This window comes from Nicotiana tabacum, chromosome 23 (genome assembly GCF_000715075.1).
Source record: "Nicotiana tabacum cultivar K326 chromosome 23, ASM71507v2, whole genome shotgun sequence".
Taxonomy (NCBI): Eukaryota; Viridiplantae; Streptophyta; class Magnoliopsida; order Solanales; family Solanaceae; genus Nicotiana; species Nicotiana tabacum.
In genome coordinates, this window is record NC_134102.1 from 36,191,371 (window position 1) to 36,214,122 (window position 22,752).

Consider the following 22,752-nt stretch of genomic DNA (forward strand, 5'->3'; position numbering starts at 1 on the left):
GTAGGCAGCTTCGCCTCCGCATCCCTAATGCGAATAAGATGATAAATGTAACCTTTTGAGATCATTCCTTGCCTTAAGATACGAAATAAACCTACCTTTCGGCGTAGCAATGTTCCCCTTCCATTCAATGGCGAGTTCACCCGGAAACTGAAACCTAACCATCTTCGTACGACAGTCAACATTTGCATAGCATGAGGTCAACCAGTCCATTCCCATTATCACATCGAAATCAACCATTTCTAACTCAAATAAATTTGCCGAGGTTTGACGACTACAAATCATCACAGTGCAACCTTTATATACCCTTCTAGCAATCACAGAATCTCCTATCGGAGTGGATACCGCAAGTGGTTTACTTATCAATTCAGGTTCAATGCCAAACTTATTAGCCACAAAGGGTGTAACATATGATAAGGTAGATCCTGGATCAATTAGCGCAGATACATCATAAGAAAACACAGACAATATACCTGTAACAACATCCGGAGACGACTCGAGATCTTGTCGACCTACTAGAGCATAGGTTCGATTTTGAGCACCACTCAAACTCGGCACTGAACCTCTACCTCTACCACGACCTGTCGACTGTTGAAAACCTTGTGCTGGAGGTCGAACTGATGAGGAAGAACCAGACACAGATCCAGTCGGCTGAGCCATACCACCACCTCCTCTGTTAGGACAATCCCGCATCATATGGCCAGGCTGTCCGCAAGAATAGCACGCATCGGAACCTCGACGGCACAGTCCAAAGTGGGCCTTGCCGCACTGATCACAACGAGGTGTTGGGGGTCTCGTCTGACTAGTATCTCTATGAAATTGTGAGCATGATGCCCTCGAACTCTGACCTGAACCAGAATAGGTAAATCGATCATACCGAGGCCTCTGAAACTGTGGAGGAGCACTAGCTACAGGTGGCGCCGAACTCCTCGAAGATTGGGGCCTGATACTGCCTCTGAACTCATCAGAATACCCTGCAAATCTCGCCCTCTTATACTGGCCCCTATCCTGCTCCCTATCTGCCCTTTGCTGGCGCTTACAATCCTCTAGGGTCTGGGCATAAGCCTGAATACGAGAAATATCTATGCCCTCTACCAAGGAGGCTGTTGTGCACTCATTTATCAGATGTGGTCCCAACCCATTCACAAACAGATGCACCCTATCACTCATCTCGGACACCATATAGAGAGCATACCTTGCTAAAGAATCAAACTGTATACTATACTCTCGTACACTCATATTACCCTGTCGAAGGTTCAAGAACTTATCAGCTCTAGCTCGTCGTATCTCAACTGGCAAGTAGTGACGAAGAAAGGCCTCAGAAAATTCCTTCCACACGGCTGGAGGAGCGTTCGGACCCCTAGATCTCTCCCAACTATCATACCAGAAAACCGCTAAATCCCGTAACCGATAAGAAGCCAACTCTACTGCCTCCGTATCACTAGCATGCATAACCCGCAATGTACGATGAACCTGATCAATAAATGTTTGTGGGTCCTCCTTAGGGTCTGATCCGATAAACACTGGAGGGTCTAGATTAATAAAATCACGAACTCTCGCACTAACCGGTTTATCAGCAGCACCGGTATTCTACCTCTAAGCCTGAGCAGCTACCAAGCTAGTCAACAACTGCACCGCACTGCGCATATCGTGGTCTGTAGTGCCAGACGGAGGAACTGGATGTACTGGGTGCCTCTTAATATCCTCTGGAGGAGACGGAGAGGTATGAGATGGCATCTCACTCTGAGCCTCACTTTGGCCTGCTCTGGCTGGAGACACCTGAATGTTACCCTCTCCCACAGCTGTATCAAGCCGTTTACTAATCGCTTGCTTCCTAGTCGAAGGCATCGCTGAAAGAAAACAAGGTGAATATTAGATATGAACACTTACGACTCAACTCTACACACGATCTAGATTCAGGAAGAAGGTAACAACCCTAGATGTCACGTAGCCTCCTGATTATAAATGTGGCGCGCTACACATCCATAATCAAAACTCTACTAGACACGGCTCATAGACATCCCCTAGGACAGACTTGCTCTGATACCAAGTTTGTCACGACCCAACTGGAAGGTCATGACTAGAACCCGGGCCATACTTGCCGAGCACCAATGTACATTTTATCTAACCTTCCTTATTATCTTTAAGGGCCGACAAGATCAATATAAATGGTAGACATAGATCATGAACATCCAACAATGAAAGATAATGTCATGAACATACATAACATGGGTCGACAAGACTGTCAAGAAACTATATATAAGGTACGAGCTACCATGGTGCCATGAAAGACTATACAACAAAAATTAGCCGACAAGGCATTCCAAACCATACATGAGTCGACACCTGTCTATGAGCCTCTAAAAGAACATAAGTGCTACAACATTGCCGAAATAGGGCCCCGACATACCCATAATGTCTATAACAAAAATGCATACCAAGACCACGGCAAGTCCGGAGAAGGGATCTCGCCAATAACCGCTGAACCGAATAGCCTACTGTGATGGGGGAGCTGCGTCTACCCATCTATCAAGACCTGCAGCACGACATGCAGCGTCCACAAATAAAAAGGATGTCAGTACGAATAAAGTACTGAGTATGAAAGGCAGGAAAGCATAAGTAAGAACAGTAATGTAAACATGGATAGAGAATATACAACCTGTGACATCTGGGTACCTCTGAGGGCTACTGACATGAAATACATGATACATACATATATATACATAAACTTTTAAAACATATGCCTTTGTGGGCATCATCATCATCATATCGTACCCGGCCATAATAGGCTCGGTAAAACGTACCCGGCCATCATAGGGCTCGGTAGAATCGTACCCGGCCACGTGGAGCTCGGTAAAACCCAACTGATCAGTGGTTGCACAATAGGTGCCGTACCCGGCCAACTATAGCGCGGCTCGGTAGAGTAAAATAGATACATATATATGATGCATGCTAGACTCATTGGAATCATATTTTGAACCTTTCGGAGTGACGTAAGGTCGGTATCCTTCGTACACGCTATTAGGATTAACTCTTCATCAAGAATCTTATAAGAATCAGGAACTACCAACAACATTGATAATATAAGAATAAGAGAAGTAACATTAATATCAATCGTTTCATAAGAAGGGCAGCAATGTAAGTACTGCTAGCTTCTAAGAGTAGAGTATCTTTGGGAGCTCGTTCATTACATTATGTACAATCAGAGTCGTGCAAAAGAATGAAGGGGATAGCCTCACATACCTTGTATATACTGCCCAACCTCAAGCTATGCAAATGTCACGACTCCTTAGTCTACAATAAGAGAAATGACACTATCATTATCGTTTAAGCGTCGTAACTATTATGTATCGACCGCAACCTATTTTACGATGAAACGGACAGCACCTCCCCTATTTATATGACTTCCCACAAGTCAATACAATCACCAAACAGCCCAAACAACATCATTAATAATCATATTGAGCCTCCAAAACAGTCCACCAACTAACAACATTACTACCAAGCCTTTCGATATATATTTCACAAGTTCTAGCTTCAACGACTTAGCCACAACTTGGATAATCTTAAATATATATAGAGTAAGAGGTTCCTTACCTTTAAACAGAAAGAACAACTCCAATTTGACCTTAATTTTCCACGAAATATCCCTTCAATTCTGCCACAAGAACAAGGAAGCGAAACTAGCAATTAATTCGGGTTTTTCGGCACTAGAATTACTTTAGAAGACTTGAAATCACCTAGGGTTGATATTAAAAACTTGAAGGTGTATTTACAGAAAATAAAACACTTAAAACAACCTCCCACACGAGCTGGAACAACATAAAAATCAGCAACAACAAGAAGAACAAGAAACATACTAGCGCCACGGGATTCCTGACATTTGATTTGTGTTGTGTGCCCTTTGTTTGGGTCTTGGATCATGAGAGAACCTTGAGAGACTGTTTTTAGGGTTATAAGGTCTGAATATACTGAAATATAATGACTTAAAACGGGGTTGAGGTATCTTATATATGTCCATATGTCTTAAACTGCCTTTGTGGGCCCCATAGAGAGCAGCTTGGTGCACTCTCGCAAAAATGCGAATATCTCTCTATTCCGAGATTGTATCGATGAACGGTTTAATGAATTGGAAACTAAACTCATAGATCTTCAATTTTATAGGTAGATCACCCCATAATTCCAAGCACATTGGGAGAAAAATGCAGTAACATTTGACCTAAAATTTAAGGAAAATTATAAACCTAAGTTGCGACAACTTTTATCGACTTTTGTTTCATGACTCGCTTGACTTCAAGACTTATGATACGGATATTATATGATTCAAATTCATTAAAACAAGACCTCTTGGGACAGTTAATCACCTCTAGTGTTACCCGCAAATACGGGTTACAACATCCTTGATTCATTTAACTTCTAATACTTGTTAACCACTCTTATACACCCTTGTATCGTTTAAGACCAATAGGATTAACTTCTTATCATCTCAAAGATAATCTCTTCTTGGATTTACGTCGACTAACTTACGGCGTGATCTATGGTATGTGAATTTGGGTTGTAACAATTACACTCAAAGCTCTTTCTACTCTTGCTTCTTCTTCAGAAAATCCCTTTGTTTCATAATTTTCAAGCCCAAATTTCTAGAACTCTAATCAAACCGCATACCATCCTAATTATATTTTCCCTTGTTCATCAATGGCAAAAACCTCCAAAACCATGCCACAAAAAGAGGTCGCTTCTTCATCACGACCCGCCGGTGGTGAGGATGCGGGCGAGCCCTATCCTGAAGAATTTGTTCCAGTAGGGTGCCCAACCGTTATTGACTTTAAGGTCGAAAAGGTCTCCTCAGTATCGGGCCGATGTGAGCCGGTCTCTTGGTACATGTGCTCAATCACCGAGAAAATCCTTGACAAAGTGAAAGAGGAATGCAACTGGGGCAAAAAGCATGTGGTAGTCCCATCGCTCAAGGAATCGATTACTACCCACGTGGAGGGGTTCCTAAGTATTTACACTTACTCTTTCACGTTAGGTAACTTAGATCCTGTCATCGCCACCTCCTGTAAGAGATACAATGTGACCCTCAGCCACATCCATCCTTCCTTTTGGAGAATAGTGATTCTTCTCCGATTCTTCACAAGCAAAATCAAGGGGTGTCGTTTTACCCTCGATCACCTTATGTGCCTTTACAATCCCTGATTCTATCGAGGAGGGCAGATCAGGCTTGCTCGCCAAGATAATAAAGCCTCATTGTCAAGCATAGATGAAACTTGTGATCGAGGTTGAATGAGCTGATTTTTCCGAATAAGGACTTCGGACCTGATCCTTGCTGAAGACTTGCCGTTTCCTGAGAAGGGGAACATGAATCGTGAGTAGTATTGCCCTTTGAACGTTCAATTTTGCTATTTTACTTCTTATCCTCTTTTCTCATCTATATTTTTAGGGTTGCAGTTGTGGCCCAGATGCCAGAACCGATTCCGAAACTCAATCAATGGGTCGAGGGCCTGGTGTCACAGAAATCATACTCCGCGCGTGCTTGGGTGGAGTTATCCAAGGGTCGATGGGAGGCCCGCAATCATGGTGAGTTTCACTCTTGGAACGATTATCGTTTGAGCTTCTTCTCTTGCTTACTCTCCTTTTTTGCATTGTAGGCCTTGAGAAGGATGTTGCGATGAGGCCCCCATCTAGTGACGAAGAAGTACTCCCATCTGCTCCGAAGCAGGCCAAAGAAAAGAAGAGAAAAGGGGCTCTGAGTTCCCCGGGCTCGGAAAAGAAAAAACTGACGAGGAAGTCTCTCAAGCCCAAAGGGAACACTGGTGCTATACCTTTGGACTTAATCTCCAGATTAAGGGATGAATCTGAAGAGGAAGATAATTCCAAACTAGTGGCCCATATGCGGGATGGTGTTTCAACACAAAAGTCCTCCAAATCGGCGGAGGTTGATAAGGGAGCTTTTGCCATAGCTCCTGAACCAGAAAGAGTTGAGGCCACTCCGTCCCAAGACGAGATGGTCGAGAGAGAGACTTGGGTTGAGGCTTTCCGGGCAGCGGAAGATATCCCGAGGTATGAGCTCGGAGTGATCAATATTTCTGGATCCCCTCATATTTCGGACACTATGATCCACGAGGCCGATTCGTTGGAAGGTCATTCTTACAAAGGTATTCACGGGGTGACCGATATACATGAATTCTTGGATGGGTTTGAATCCGCTACCTTGGAGGATGCCACTGGGTTTGGTGGTTTAGCGGTACCGAAAATTGTGTCGTCATCGGGCGCTACCGCTTCTTCGTTGAGCCCAAAACGGGTGGACCGATTCCCAGCCCCAAGTGTTAACCCCGACTGCAGGCGGAATATAGTGCTTTCTATCCCGGAGGATGCCCAGATTTTCTCTCCCACCCTGAGGATTTCTAGCTACCTTAGGTCCTTGGTGACCGAGGACGACCAAGTCGTGATGAACGCGGTGGGGGCCGTTTGCCTTTTTAATGAGGCCCAACATGCTCTGTATCGGGTAACTTCGAGGGTCTCTCCAATATTTCTTTTAAACTCGGAGTTGTAGATAGTTCTAACATCTTCTTCCTTGTTTGCAAGCTTCGGTGTTTCATCATGCAGCTTTCCTCTAAATCCGGGAGGAGCACAAGGCTGAGGTTCGAGGTCTCACTGAGAAGAATGATACTTACAAGCTTCTCAGTGAGAAGCTTCAGGCCGATTTAGTGACGGCTCGAGATGAGCATGCCGAGATGGCCGAGCAGGTATTCCGGGTTCTTCACGATAGTGAAGATGAATTGGAGATAACTACTAACGATCTAATTTTGTAGTTTCGGCAGAGGCTCAAACAAATCAGACGGCTCCAGATACAGGTAGATGCGATACAGGCCGAGGAGGAAGAATTCAAAAAGAACATGGACATCCTAGCCTCGAAAAATGAAATTGTCCAAGCGCAACTGGAGTCGGTCGAGACCCAGCTCCAAGCTGCAAAATAGAATGCCTCGGTGTAGGTCAAGAAGATCAAAGAGTTTCAGTCTCGGTTGGATTTGGCCGTTTCCGATAAGGAAAGTTTTCCAACGAACTCGAAATGGTCAGGTTTGAGGTGGTCGTGGCCATATCTGAGGTGACCGTGGCCAACACAAAAGTTGATGCTAAAGTGGCCCAATTTAGGGTCGACTCCGAGGCCATCCAGGCCAAGGATAAGGGCATAAATGACATAATGGAGCAATTTCAATTTCCAGAATCGAAATCCGACCTCGTTATCAAAGATTCAACCTTCGGTCGGACTTTCCAAAAATCTTTTATTTTTCAACTTTCGCCAAAATGAGTCGAATTGTCCTAAGGACTTCCAAATTCAAATCCGGACATACGCCTAAGTCTGAAATCATCATACGAAACTATTGGCATCATCAGAATTCTATTCCAGGGTCGTTTGCTCAAAAGTTAACTCTCCGGACAACTTTTTCCATTTAAGCTTCTAAATAAGAATTGTTCTTTTAATTAAATTTTGAATCCTCCGAAAATTAAACTTGACCACACCCGCAGGTCATAATACATATTATAAAGTTGCTCGGGACCTTAAGTCGCTGAACGGGGCATTAATTCTTAAAACGACAAGTCGGGTTATTGCATTCTCCACCTCTTAAATATACGTTCGTCCTCGAACGTGCCAAGAATCTTTCTGAGGATTTTAAGTTACTGAGTGTATTCTTACACACATACTCATGGGTGATTCTGCGTCCTGCAATTTAACATGGGTCCGACAGCACCATCTCAGTTGAGATTATTTCTTTGATTTACACTTATAAGCCTTAAAACCAATTTCTTACCCTCCAAACATTTTCAAAAGGCCTGATTTTTACATCAACGCATGGTATTAGTCTCAACTAGCTATAGACACTCGTGCCTACACCCACATCAACTTTCTTGATAGTGTTGAAGTACTTCGAAATTATTCCGGGGTGTTACATTCTCCCCCGCTTAGGATCATTCGCCCTCAAATACATAACATAATATATCTCTTCTTTTGCACGTCTCAATCCTCCAAATTTTTACTAAGTCCCAAATTTTTCAGAAATTTCAACAAAGTTTTCCCTGTAAATGGGCATATCCACCTGCCAGAGTAACACCAAAACAACTCTTAACAACACATCCACAACCCAACAAAGTACCACAATGTATATATCAATAAAACTAATCTCAGCATTACATGCACCGCATTATCATAATGATATAAGGACATGAAGCACATCATATGTATGCCCATCACCATATCTCTGGTCTTAATAGTTGTTCATAATCGATTACAACATCGCCAATTAACCTCATATTAACCAAAACCTCGTTTCAAATTTTTACAACACTGATAGCAAAATGTGAGACATGAAGACCTCATAACTATTTACCCGACTTAACGAGTTACATTTAACGCCACCTGGGCACTCACCTCGTAGGCTAAAACTCAACAACTACAGCACAATTATGGCACAGAAACACATAAAAGAATTATCACATAAGCCTATCAGGCATAACTCCCTATTAGTACTGTAGTACAAATTAAACTTCACAAACGGAGAATTTAAACTCATAAATATTTCACCACAAGGACCTCGTCCTTATATAACTTCCACTGCGATTTGTAGCCCGGTTTAAATATTTCACATAATATAAAAATGCGAGGATCTCGTCCTAAACTCTGAATCACAAGTATTTTGAACATTATGCCAACTGAAATTTCAATTTCTTTTCTTTCTTTTATTCAACAAATTTCGTAAATATTTTTCATAACACATAATGAACCCTTATACCGGTAGGGCATATAATTCATAAAATTGGAATCAATTATTCCGAAACACATAAAACCCATTGTAATGAATAATAAAAATTACTTTTGGACTTATAGCCCTCAATGGTGCCCAAAAATAAAAATGACAGGCACGGGGTCACATCTTCAAATCTCCCAACAGGGATAAACATATAAGTGGGTCACAAAATTACGGAGCTCACCCATAAGCGGAGCATAATAGGAGGACTCACCTCAATATTCAAATCCGAATCAAATTAAGAGAAAATATTCTTTTATAACAAATCGGGATCGTACCTGTAACGATACCATCTGCTGTATCGGCCTCAGCCAAATCATAGCGGTTATATCAACGGGTCGCCAGGGGCGACCCGACCAATTTCGTGGCCTAAAGCCAAACTTTATGAGGGGCCTTAACTTTTTTATTAATAAAATTATTTTATTTTTATTTGAAGTCTATTTTTCTAACATTGTTTAGATGCAAAGTTATTATTAATTTTTTATAATCAATTTCTCCTAATAAGTCTTTCTCAATTGACAATATAGCTAATTCATTTAATATCTTTGAGACATTGTTGATATTAGGTAAGGTTTTATCAATTTTAATTTTAAAATACTTTTTTTCGCTGAAGCAACGGTAATATGAGTTATTAACATTATTCTATAAGTAATATAGATATTTGGAAAATAATCAAACCTTTTTATTTGATTGAGTATATCAATTAAATTGTTATCTTCTAATTGTACTATTTTTCGTAATATTTTTTATTAAGAAAATAAATCTAAACTATCAATATCGGGTTGATTATTATGATTTAAGGAGCTTTCAAGATGAAGGTAATATGTTTTTCAAATTTCCATCAACTGGTGATCTCAGTTTGACCACTAAATAGAAAACCAAAAATATTTTCATATGCCTCTAATTGTTCAAATCTATTTTAAAGTGAAAAGATAACCTTGTCTAGTACTCTCTCCAGTCCATAATAAGTGATTTTTTTGCTTTTATTTTGGTCCAAAATAAGTGTCATTTTATATAATCTAGAAAGAATTAACTTTATTTTTCCAAACTTTGCCCTTATTTACATATCTCAATCTGTCAAGTTAACAACATATAAATTTTAATTAAGGATAATTCAGTCAAAATATATTTTTGTTCTAGGAGTTAGTATTTTCTTAAGGGGTACAACAAAGGTTAAAAAGTCATTTATTATGGACCCATGGGAGTATGTATAAAAAATAATCAACTCTAAAGGACTCTTCGGTAGATTTTGAGATTTCACTATTAACATTCTCCTCAAATTGTTTCTTCCTATATATTACATGTTTCTTATGAAATTCGGGTTCGATATTAATTTCAAATGTAATTTTCTTGGCAGAAATCAAAGCAGTTGCAAATCCTGCATCTCTTTATTTGTTAAATAAAGAAATCAAACTTTTTCACTTCACATATCTTTTTTTAAAAATTTATATATAGCCTATTAGGTATAAAAAAAATGGGGCCTCCACAAATGTGGGGCCTAAAGCAGTTGCTTTACCATCTTTATGGACGGGTCGCCCCTGCGGGTTGGGCCTCCACCTCTTAGGCGCCCTCTACCCGTCTGTCCTCCACCCCTAACTGGCTCTGTACGTAGAGTAGTAACTATATTGGGGCCCACAGCCTGAGTGTTCTGATGAAATACACCTCTCCCAAGTCTGGGACAATCTCTCATGATATGCCTAGTATCACCACACTCATAACAACCCCTCTTAGGTCGCGGCTGCTCGTACTGAGTCTGTGCCGGATAACTGGAATAACCATCGTAAGAATCTCGTGTCGGTAGTGCACTATAAGAACTTACTGGAGCAACTCGAGTAATCTGATGTGCGGACTGAGCTGGTCGACTGCTCGAGCCTCCGTCATAATGGGTCATAGCTAAAGAGTAAAATCCATTGAACCCTCCAGAGCTTCGAGACCTTTTGGCCTCCTTAGACTCCATTTCAGTACTATGGCTAACCTCAATCTTCCTCGCAATCTCCACTACTTGTTGAAATGGAGTATCAGTTTGCAACTCTCGAGCCATGCATATTTTAATATCATAATCGAGCCCCTCAATGAATCTGCGGACCCGCTCTCTGATTGTAGAAACCAAGATAGGTGCATGACGGGCTAACTCACTGAACCTGATAGCATATTCTGACACTGTCATAGTGCCCTGACGCAACCGTTCAAACTCTGTGCGCCATGCATCTCGGAAAGCTTGGGGAACAAACTCTTTCAAGAACATTTCCGAAAATTGAGCCCAAGTTGGTGGTGTTGCATCGACTGATCTACCTTCTTCATAGATTTGCCACCACTGATACGCTGTGCCTGACAGTTGAAATGTAGTAAAGGCAACTCCGCTTACTTCCACAATACCCATGGTGCGGAGAATACGGTGACAATTTTCTAGAAATTCTTGGGCATCCTCTGTAGTTGTGCCACTGAAAGTAGGTGGACTATACCTCTTAAACCTCTCAAGTATCTTTTGTTCTTCTTCTGATGCCTCTGGCCTGACCTCAGGCCGAACCAAAATAACAGGTTGTACCGGTACTACACTCGGAACCTGACCAACATGAACCTGCTCCTCTGGAGTCATGGTAGGAGTTTGAGCTACTCCCGTAATCTGCGAAATATTTGGTACAACAGAGATCAATCCCGCCCGAGTTAATATACCAAACATACTCAGGAACTGTGCTAAAGTCTCCTAAAGTCCGAGGGTAACAACGGGTGCTTCTGGTACCTGTCCCCTAACTGGAGCTATTGGCAGCTCCTCAACTGCTGCTCTGACAGGTGCTCCACTCGCAACATGTGCCCTTCTGCGGCCTCTACCTCGGCCCTGGCCTCTTGCAGCCCTAACAGTATATGCGGATACCTGCTCAGCTAATCCGGTAGCACGTGTCCTCACCATCTGTAAGAGAATAGAGATACAAAGGCTCAAAGTCCAAATTAACCAAATTCCGCATGACAGGAATGAAAGAAGTGGAAATTTATTAACAGTATTGTAGCCTCTCGAAGATAAGTACAGATGTCTCCGTATCGATCCGCAAGACTCTACTAGACTCATTTGTGACTCGTAGAACCTATGAACCTAGAGCTCTGATACCAACTTGTCACGACCCAAAATCCTACCTCAGGCGTCGTGATGGCACTTAGTCTCTAAGACTAAGTAAGCCGATTTCTATTACATTTCAAGCCATTTTATTTTATTTTATAAGTAATCAAAACTAACAGCGGAAACAAATATGAATACAACAACCAACCAAGATTGGTAATATTAAGTCACAAACTCTAACTGAATACATGGAATGATCTCAAGGATCGAATACTCAATACTGTTTGATTAATAATTAATAGTACAATAAAATGAAAAGATTTCAAGGGACTCCAACGACCAAGAAGCTCTACCTAGAATCCTTATAACCACACTTTAACTATGTCCGAGTCCAATAGCTCCAATACCTGGCTCTGCAAAAAAAATGTGCAGAAGTGTAGTATGAGTACACCACAGTGAGTACCCAATAAGTATCAAGACTAACCTCAGTGGAGTAGAGACGAGGTACAGTCAAGACACTCACTAGTCTAATAACCTGTGCAATATACAACAACAACAACAATAACCTAGTAAAATCCCACTAATGGGGTCTGGGAAGGGTAGTGTGTACACAGACCTTACCCCTACCCCGAAGGGTAGAGAGGATGTCTTCGAAAGACCCTTGGGTCAAGAAAACAAAAATACAAAAGGACAAAAGGAGACAATATTAGTATCACAACAGCAATCATAGGAAAAATAGGAACAACATGAAATCCAAATGAAAGATGCAAAGCAAAGCGATAGCTAGTAAATAGGTCATGCACTGAAAAGCGAAAAAGTAAGACACAACATTGCCAATAGCTATCTTAGACAAAAACCCTACCTAGCTAGTCCCACAATGGTACGAAGTAAGGCAAGACTCAACTACCTCCTAACCTACAACCCTAATACTCGACCTCCACATCTTCCTATCAAGTGTCATGTCCTCAAAAATCTGGAGCCTCACCATATCCTTCCTGATCACCTCTCCACAATACTTTTTAGGCCGCCATCTACCTCTTCTCCTTTGAACATGTCTGAACCATCTAAGCCTCGCTTCCCGCATCTTGTCATCAATGGGAGCCACGTGCACCTTCTCCCGAATATCATCATTCCTAATCTTATTTATCCTAGTGTGCCCGCACATCCACCTCAACATCCTCATCTCTGCTACTTTCATCTTCTGGATTCGTGAGTTCTTAACAAGTCAACACTCAGCCCCATACATCATGGCAGGTCTAACCACCATTTTATAGAACTTACCTTTGAGTATCGGTGACACTCTGTTGTCACACAGGACTCCAGATGCTAACCTCCACTTCATCCATCCTACCGCAATACGGTGTGTGGCATCCTCATCGATCTCCCCTCCCCCCTGGATAACCGAACCAAGGTACTTGAAGCTGCCTCTAGTTGGAATAACTTGTGATCCAAGCCTCACATCCATGCCCACTTCCCCCAGATCAGCGCTGAACTTACACTCCAAGTATTCCGTCTTCATCCTGCTCAGCTTGAAACCCTTAAACTTAAGAGACTGTCTCCAAACCTCCAGCCTCTCGTTAACTCCAGCTCGCGACTCATCAATCAGAACTATGTCATCGGCGAATATCATCCACCATGGTACCTCCCCTTAAATATGGTATATTAACGCGTCCATCACCAGGGCGAATAAGAACGAACTAAGCACAGAACCTTGGTGTAACCCCATTACAAACGAAAACTGCTCAAAGTCGCCTCCTACTGTCCTAACCCGAGTCTTAGCCCCATCATACATGTCCTTAATCGCCATAATATAAGAAACCGATACACCTTTTTCCTCCAGGCATCTCCAGAGAACTTCTCTAGGAACCTTGTCATACGCTTTCTTTAGGTCAATAAACACCATGTGCATATCCCTCTTCCTCTCTTTGTACAGTTCCACCAACCTTCTTATAAGGTGTATATCTTATGTGGTCGAACGTCCCGACATGAACCCGAACTGGTTGTTGGATACAGACAGTGTCATCCTCACCCTCGCTTCAACCACCCCCTCCCACACTTTCATGGTATGACTCAGTAATTTGATACCCCTATAATTGTTACAACTCTAGATATCACCTTTGTTCTTATACATTGGAACCACCGTAATCCAACTCCACTCATTCGGCATCCTCTTCGCCATAAAAATAACATTAAACAACCTAGTCAGCCACTCCAAACCTGATTTCCCCACACATTTCCAAAATTCCACCGGAATCTCATCTGGCCCGGTCACTCTGGCCCTACACATCTTACGCATAGCTCCCACGACCTCCTCAACCTCGATACGCCTGCAGTACCCAAAGTCACGGTGACTCTCGGAATGCTCCAATTTGCCTAGCACAATATCTCGATCCCCTTCTTCATTCAGAAGTTTATGAAAGTAAGTCTGACATCTCCTCTTAATCTGGGCATCTTCCATCAATACTCTACCATCTTCATCCTTGATGCATCTCACTTGGTCCAAACCCCGAGCCTTCCTCTCTCTCAACTTGGCCAGCCGGAATAACTTTTTCTCCTTGCCTTTTTTCCCTAGTTCCTCATACATATGACCACAAGCCGCAGTTTTAGCCTCCGTGACTGCCAGCTTAGCCTCTTTCCTAGCTACCTTATACCTGTCCATGCACGCTCTCCTCTCCTCCTCACCTATGCTCCCCACTAACTTTAGGTACGCCGCCTTCTTCGCTTCCACTTTACCTTGGACCACTTCATTCCACTACCAGTCTCCTTTGTGCCCACCAGAGATGCCCGTCGAGACCCCTAACACCTCTCTCGTAAACTCCCTAATGCAGTCTGTTGTCGCTGACCACATAGTGCTCGCGTCACCACTGCTCATCCATGCTCCCATAACCAACAACCGCCCCTCCAACTCTTGGGCTTTATCCTTAATTAAGGCTCGCCACCTGATTCTCGGTCTTCCTCGAGCAGACCTATTCCTCCTCTTTAACATAATACCAACGTCCATCACCAAGAGCCCATGCTGCGTCGCGATTATCTCACCCGGAATAACCTTACAATCCTTGCACAGCCCTCTATCACACCTCCTGAGGAGGAGATAGTCAATTTGAGTCTTCGCCACCACATTTTGAAAAGTAACCAAATGCCCCTCCCTCTTCGAAAAGCTAGAGTTCGCAATCACCAACAAAAAAGTCTTAGCGAAGTCAAACAGTAATGTACCTCCTCCGTTCCTCTCCCCAAAACCGAAGCCTCCATGCACCTTGCCATAACCACCTGTGGTCGACCCAATATGCCCATTGAAATCCCCTCCTATGAATAGCTTCTCAGCAGGCGGAACCTGGCACACAATCTCATCTAACCCCTCCCAGAAGCGCTGTTTAACCTCCTCATCTAGGCCCGCATGCGGCGCATAGGCGTTAACGGCGTTTAGGGTGCACTCTTCGACCACCAACTTAATAACCATGAATCTATCATTCACTCGTCTAACCTCAACAACAGACTCTCTAAGTTCCCTATCTACCAAGATGCCCACTCCATTCTTACCTTTCTGGACTCATGAGTACCAAATTTTATACCCGTCTACATCATTGGCCCTCGACCCTACCCGCCTTGTCTCCTGGACACATGCTATATTGACCCTCCTCTTTTGGAGGATCATCGCCAACTCTATAGACTTACCCGTCAATGTACCTACATTCCATGACCCAATTCTCAACCTACAGACACCCTTATTCCCTTTACCTCCCTTGCATCCTGCCCCACCCCCTAACCCCTGCCCTACCTCCTGCCCCACCCCCCGTTCCCCCTGAGAACATGACCTCACTCGACCATTCAAGACCACAGCCACTATATCTACGACAGAGTAAGGGAATCACTATCACACACAAGGCAACAGACCAAACTAGAAGAAGACAAGTTGCAACTACAGGCACACTAATACGGTGAATCAACTAATATGAACTAAGATGGCATTAATTTAACTAACACAACAAAGGGAAACTATAAAACGGGAGGTACCAACTCCCGCGAGTAGAACCTTGGAATTATCTTGGTATATACAACGATGTTGCAGCAACCTAGCACATTCGTGTCCAACTCCCGCCGCCCCTTGCTGACACTTGCCCGGGTTGTTCTTCAATGTTTGCACACGCACGTCGCTTTCGCCGCTAATTGCCACAGACCATGACCTGAAATACACACAAAACACCACCAAGCCAAAGAAAGAGGGAAGGGGTTGTCACTGCTACCACTGGTGAGGCCCCACCCGTAGCAAAGGAGCGCAAAAAAGGATGAAATAAAACCTTAAGTTGATTTTTAAAAAAATAGTCAATTCAAAATAATCACAAGAAAAATGACTAACCCGAAAGCTAAAAAAAATCATTAGAAAAAAGTTCATACACTTTTAGTTGTTAAGAAAATACAAAACTAATAAGCCCAGAAGATGTACAATTAATGAACCCTGATATTCTAATTTGTGTGAAATTTATCCTAAGTCCTAAGCTAGATCTATATTTACTCTATGTATGTTAAGAAGATATTTGGTCAGTACTATTAAGTAGGTAAATCAGGTAAATCTACATGTAAGTAAATCACAGATCTTCTAAAACAAATTATTTCAAAATCTAACAAACTATTCAGCTCAGTAAATCAATAACAGTAAATTTCCAAACTATATTGCACAAAACAGAGAAAATAAGATACAACTTTCACAAGGAAATCCACCAAAAAAGATAATTTTTCCCCGGTAAGTTTTGGTAGAAAAATCAAAACTTGATGATCGAAACCCACATACAAATTTAAAACACTATAGGCAGCAACACGCAATCCAACAACCTCGAATGAAAGGCCAAATTAATTCAAGCAAAGGGACTGAAATTGAAACCCTGAGATTGCGAAGAGCGGCGAGCAGTAGTCGCTCTAGAGCTTAAAAAGGCGATTAAATAAAGATAGGAGAGAATGGAGATTAGGTTCTTACCTGGGCTCGCCCGCAGTGGGGTGCGGCGGTGAAGAGGAAACGAAGAAGAAGATAAGGTGAGTTACCATTAGTTTGGAGAGAGAGAGAGAGAGAGGGAGGGAGGGAGAGGGAGAGGGAGAGAGAGAGAGAGAGAGAGAGAGAGAGAGAGAGAGAGAGAGAGAGAGAGAGAGAGAGAGAGAGAGAGAGAGAGAGAGAGAATTCAGAAGGTCCAACAACCTGTGCAGTTTAGTATACAAAAATAATAGGAAATAAATAACAATAAGGGCAACATAAATCAACTAGTGATATGCCCGGCATGGCAACAAGAACACTATTAATATTCCTCAATAAATAATAAATACAAGTACACCCAATTAAATCAAGTTCTTCAAATAAATATCTTTCACATATAATTCTTCCAAATAACTCTCTTTCAAATATAATTTTCTCAAATAAATATCTTTCAAATATAATTCTTTCAATAAATCTTTTTCAAATATAATTTTCTCAAATAAATATCTTTCAAATACTACTTTTTGAATAAAAATCCTTCCAAATAATTATTTTGAATATAATTCTTTCAATTAAAAGTCACCATGTGACACCTCATTTCATAATCATAAAAGTACGGGTTTCAGCCCTTTTCATATTTTCACGGCACTTCATGCCCATAATTAAATCATCATATTTTTCCGGCACCTCGTACCCATTTTTCATATCACATATGCACGGACAGTTCACGTGCGAATAATAAAACCATCATATTTTTCCTGACACTTCGTGCCCACGTTTCATATCTTAACTACACAGACAATTCACGTGCCAATATCATCGTTATTTACTCACGACACCTCGTGCCTATATTGCTTTTCATAATCCGCCTAGCAATAGCCACCGGCTCCCAATTTAAACATAAATCAGACTATTATCAATTTACCAACAAATACATAAATTGCACAAGGTAGAAAAATAAAACACAAGAAAAATCACAACATCACATAAAATCACCAGTGCAACTACTGCACATCATCACATATCATCCCTGACAATAACCACCCTTATCTCTCCTATAGCCACCCTTATCACTCCTATAATAGCCTCCCTTATCCCTCCGCCCTGACAATAATAATAGCTTCCCTTATTGCTCATATTGCCACCTTTATTTCTCCTATAGCCACCCTTATCACTCCGTCCAAATAATATTCCAACACACATAACAATAGTGAAATGCCACCCTTATACCCGCATGATATCGGCTGTGAAATGCCACCCTTATGTCCTCAAATAAATAACTCAAATAACACAATAATTTATACGGAATATTATCACGGCAACATACAAAATCAATTCATATCATGATTTTCCCAATGGTCACAACCAATTCCAAAGATATAACAAAATTAATTAATTTCACAACAAATAGCCCAAGGCTCCACACAATGTGTATAGAATCTCAAAAATAATCAACAGAGATAGAAATTAATCAGCCTAGGGCAACGCCTTTATTAATCTAAATTTTGCTAATTATATTAACACTTCTTCTTAAGCTTGTTTAATTAATTATTTGCATAGGAAAAATTCATAATGAAATTAAATTCGAAGAAATATCAAACCATCGAACTCACGGAATTCACATAAATATACAAGTAATAATTTCATCGAACTGTCATATAACAATAAGTTCAATAAATGTAATTCGAGGCATGGCAATTAGATGATTAAATATATGCCAATAATTATTCAATTTACTACACAATATGCCTATGACTTTAACTCAATAAAATTTGCACATATATGCCCGGGTACGTACTCATCACCTCACGTACATGGCTTTTCACATTTCATAAATGGCACATAAGATTCGATGCCTAAGGGGTAATTCCCCCACTCGAGGTTAGGCAAGACACTTACCTTTTTGAAGTTATGCCGATATTCCAAAAATCTCCTTCTTGCTTGAATTGACCACCGAACAGCTCAAATCTATCAAAATTAATTGTACAACTTCATTAATATTCATCGAAAATAATTTCGGATAATAAAACGTCGACTTAAAAATTTATTCCAAAAAGTCAACAAAAGTCAACGCGGGGCTCGCCTCTCAGAACCCGACATAATTTTCATGAAATCCGAACACCCATTCCGATACGAGTTCTACCATACCAATTTTATCAAATTCTGATAACAACTCGACCTCCAAATCTTAAATTAAACCAAGAGGATTTTCATAAATTTTCCAACTTAATTCACCGATTAAATGTTAAAAACAACTACGGATTCGGGTAATTTAACCAATATTGAGTTAAGAACACTTACCCCGTTATTTTCTATATCCCAAAAATCGCCTCTTCCCGAGCTCCAAATCAGTAAAAATTGTAAATGGGAAGAATTCCCATTTTCAGAACTTAAAGTCTCTGCCAGTGATTTCTTCTACGCGATCGCGAACTTCCTCACGCGATCGCGAAGCACAATTTCAACACTGTCAAAATTAAATCTACGCGATCGCAAAAAGTCTCACGCGATCGCGAAGCACTCACTCCGCAAACCTACGTGATCGCGAACCTTGTCATGTGATCGCGAAGCATTAAGCGTGCGTGGCCCAGCTCCTCCCTCCGTTCCTCTTCGCGAACGCGGCCTTAGCCACGTGTTCGCATAGCACAGCTCGCTCAAACCTACGTGATCGCATAGAATAAATTTCCAGCTGCCCCATTAAACCTACGCGATCACAACCCCATTCACGTGATCGCGTAGAACAAATTTGCCTCTGCCCAAATTACCCTATGCGATCGCAGACGGACTTGATCTCGTATAAGGAAATCAAAAGAAAATACCAGCAGCTATCAGCAATCTCCCAAAAGCCAAAAATGATTCGTTAGCCATCTGAAACTCACCCGAGCCCCTCGGGACCTCAACCAAATATACCGACAAGTCCTAAAATATCATACGAGCTTAGTTGAATCCTCAAATCACCTCAAACAATACTAAAACCACAAATCATACCCCAATTCTAGCCTAATGAATTTTAAAACTTTCAATTTCTACAAATAACTCCGAAACCTATCAAATCACGTCCGATTGACCTCAAATTACGCACACAAGACATAAATCACGTAATGGAGCTATTCCAATTTCCGGAATCGAAATCCTACCTCGTTATCAAAAATTCAACCTTCAGCTGGACTTTCCAAAAATCTTCTATTTTTCAACTTTCGCCAAAATGCAACGAATTGTCCTACGGACTTCCAAATCCAAATCCGAACATACGCCTAAGTCTGAAATTATTATACAAAACTATTTCCATCATCAAAATTCTATTCCGGGGTCGTTTGCTCAAAAGTCAACTCTCCGATCAACTCTTTCCATTTAACCTTCTAAATAAGAATTGTTCTTTTAATTAAATTCTGAATTCTCCGAAAATCAAACTCGACCACACCCGCAGGTCATAATACATATTACAAAGTTGCTCGTACCTTAAGTCGCTGAACGGGGCATTAATTTTTAAAATAACAAGTCGGGTCGTTACAGTACCAAGTTCAGAACCGAGGTACCTATCGAGATCGAGGTTAGTAGTGATCGAAGCCAAACGAGACAGACATCGAGCAAGATCAAAGATAGTGCAATAATAGAAAGACGAGATATCCGTGACTAGTCGAGGACACGGCATAAACCTCGGTGACTGGTCGAGGATCATGGCATAAATCTCGGAAAGAGTCAAATCAGAAACGGTTAATTAGCTAATCATGGGATTTTCTTCTGTAATTAGAATTATACCATAAGTAGAACTCCTCTACTATATAAAGGGGAGTACTAACCATTTGTAAGACGCATTGTTCTCGCATAAAAATGTCAATATAACTCTCTCTCTCTCTCTCTCTCTCTCTCTTTAGCTTATACTCTCTTGTCCATCAGCTTGCTTTATTCTTAACTATTTTGGTATCAATCAATTTGAGGGCCTCCTAGCTTGAGGGTCAAATTCCATTTCAACATTGATTCGCTTTACTTTATAGTTCATTTCTGTCATTAATCTTCATATTTATCTATTGGTATTAAGTGAAATCACATAAACTTAGAACCTCATTATAAGTTTAATTGTTATCCAATTTTAAGGGTAAACATAAGTCTTGAATTTCAAATATAAAAAATTAGTTTAAATCAAGTGGATATTGTTGGAAAAGCTAGAAACATTAAAAGTGATGAAGATTGGCTTATAAACTACTTTCAGTTTGCCATATTATCAATGTCTTTGATATTTCGTACAAGAGGAAAAAGAATATTTGAGAGACGCTATGAGATTCCTGAAGTTCTGCTTGAACTTCATGCAAAATATTTAAAGCTTGCCTAGATTCAAATTATCTGAAGTTGGGCTTTACCAAGCCAAACTTTAGACAATCAAGTATGTCTGAACTTCAAATTCGTACATCTGAATTTGATTTAAAGAGGATAAACTTACAAAAACTAAGCAATTTCATCTATGACTTAAATGAAGGTCTTACAATCTGCTAATTGTGCACTTCGTCCGTTAGTTTTGAAGCTTCACTTCCTATTTGAAATTAATAGTACTTTTAACTATTTTAAAATAATGTCCGCCATATCTTACCTTTTTTTAAAAAATTATATTGAAAATTTGCGAAATAATGTCAAATGATACAGCTGATGACCAAAAGGTATCTCCATCAACGAGGGCAATAGGTGGAGGGGTGGAGGGGGGAAGGGGTTGGTTCTTGAATTTATGTACAAAGGCTATCATGATAAATTATTGTATTGATTAAAAGTATCAGAAAGCGAGAATTACATTAGTGTTTTTAACGCCCATAACAAAGATTTTGGGGAATAAGTCTAGTGCTAGATCTTTAAGTAAGCTCGCTTCTAGCAAGTTATGGTAATTGTCAGGTTCTACGGAAAAATATTGATGGTCACCAAGTCATAATACTGAAAATATATGGTGATTGTCAAAACTTTGCCTCAAATCTTGATGGACAATCAAAAGATTTCGACATTATAGTAGAATTCCTAGTGCTTCAAATTCTAACGATTGTGAGATCACTTTCCAATATTCTGACCAGCGTGCTTCAAATTCTGGCCGGAAGCTATTTTTCCAAGATTTTTCTTAACGATGTCAAAATTTAAATGGTGTTCCTAAAAAGTCCATCCACCATAATATTTTGGAAATTTTACACCCTATAGCTAAATACTACACCATATATATTATAAACCAAAATACTTTAAAAATATTATTATTTATAGCTGATTTTTATATTTTATAGCAAAATATAAATATATACAACTGATCCCTCAATTTTTCCCTCAACCCTCTCTCTCTTCTCCCTCAAATCTCTCTCCCTTTTCCATCACTCTTCGGCAAGGTCTCCATCTTCTCCAGCGAGTCTCTATCATGGCCAGATTTGTTCGTATTTTCAGTGACTCTGCTTCAGATTTCCTTCTTCTCGGGCTACTCATCATCAGATTTCCAAAAGCTCAATCCGTAACCATGGGCTAATCTGTTCTCCTACTCCCTCTTCGCTTCAAATGTATTCTCTTCGCTTCAGATCTATCCATGGCGCGATGGAAGATTTGATACACTGTATCCAATTTACTCAAAACTAAAAGTTTCAGATCTATGTATCATTTGAAAAGTCAGAGGCGCGATGGAAGATTTGAGGGCCGGATTTTTGTTCGTGTCCATATTTAGTTCTAATACAATGTATACAGTATATTGCTTGGTGATAAGTGGGGCTTTTAACTAATTATTAGCGCCTTTTAGCTTTTTTTTTATAGTCTAAAAGGCATTGAATTGTGTTTCCGAAACTGATAATATGTGCAAAATTGCACGAATGTTGGCAGTTGGACTCCCGAGATGAAATCCGACTCAAAAAGGAGTAATCTAAACACAAGGCGATAAAAGGCACAGAAGCTTAAAAAGTATGAACTGCAGAATTCCATATGTGGCCGCAAAG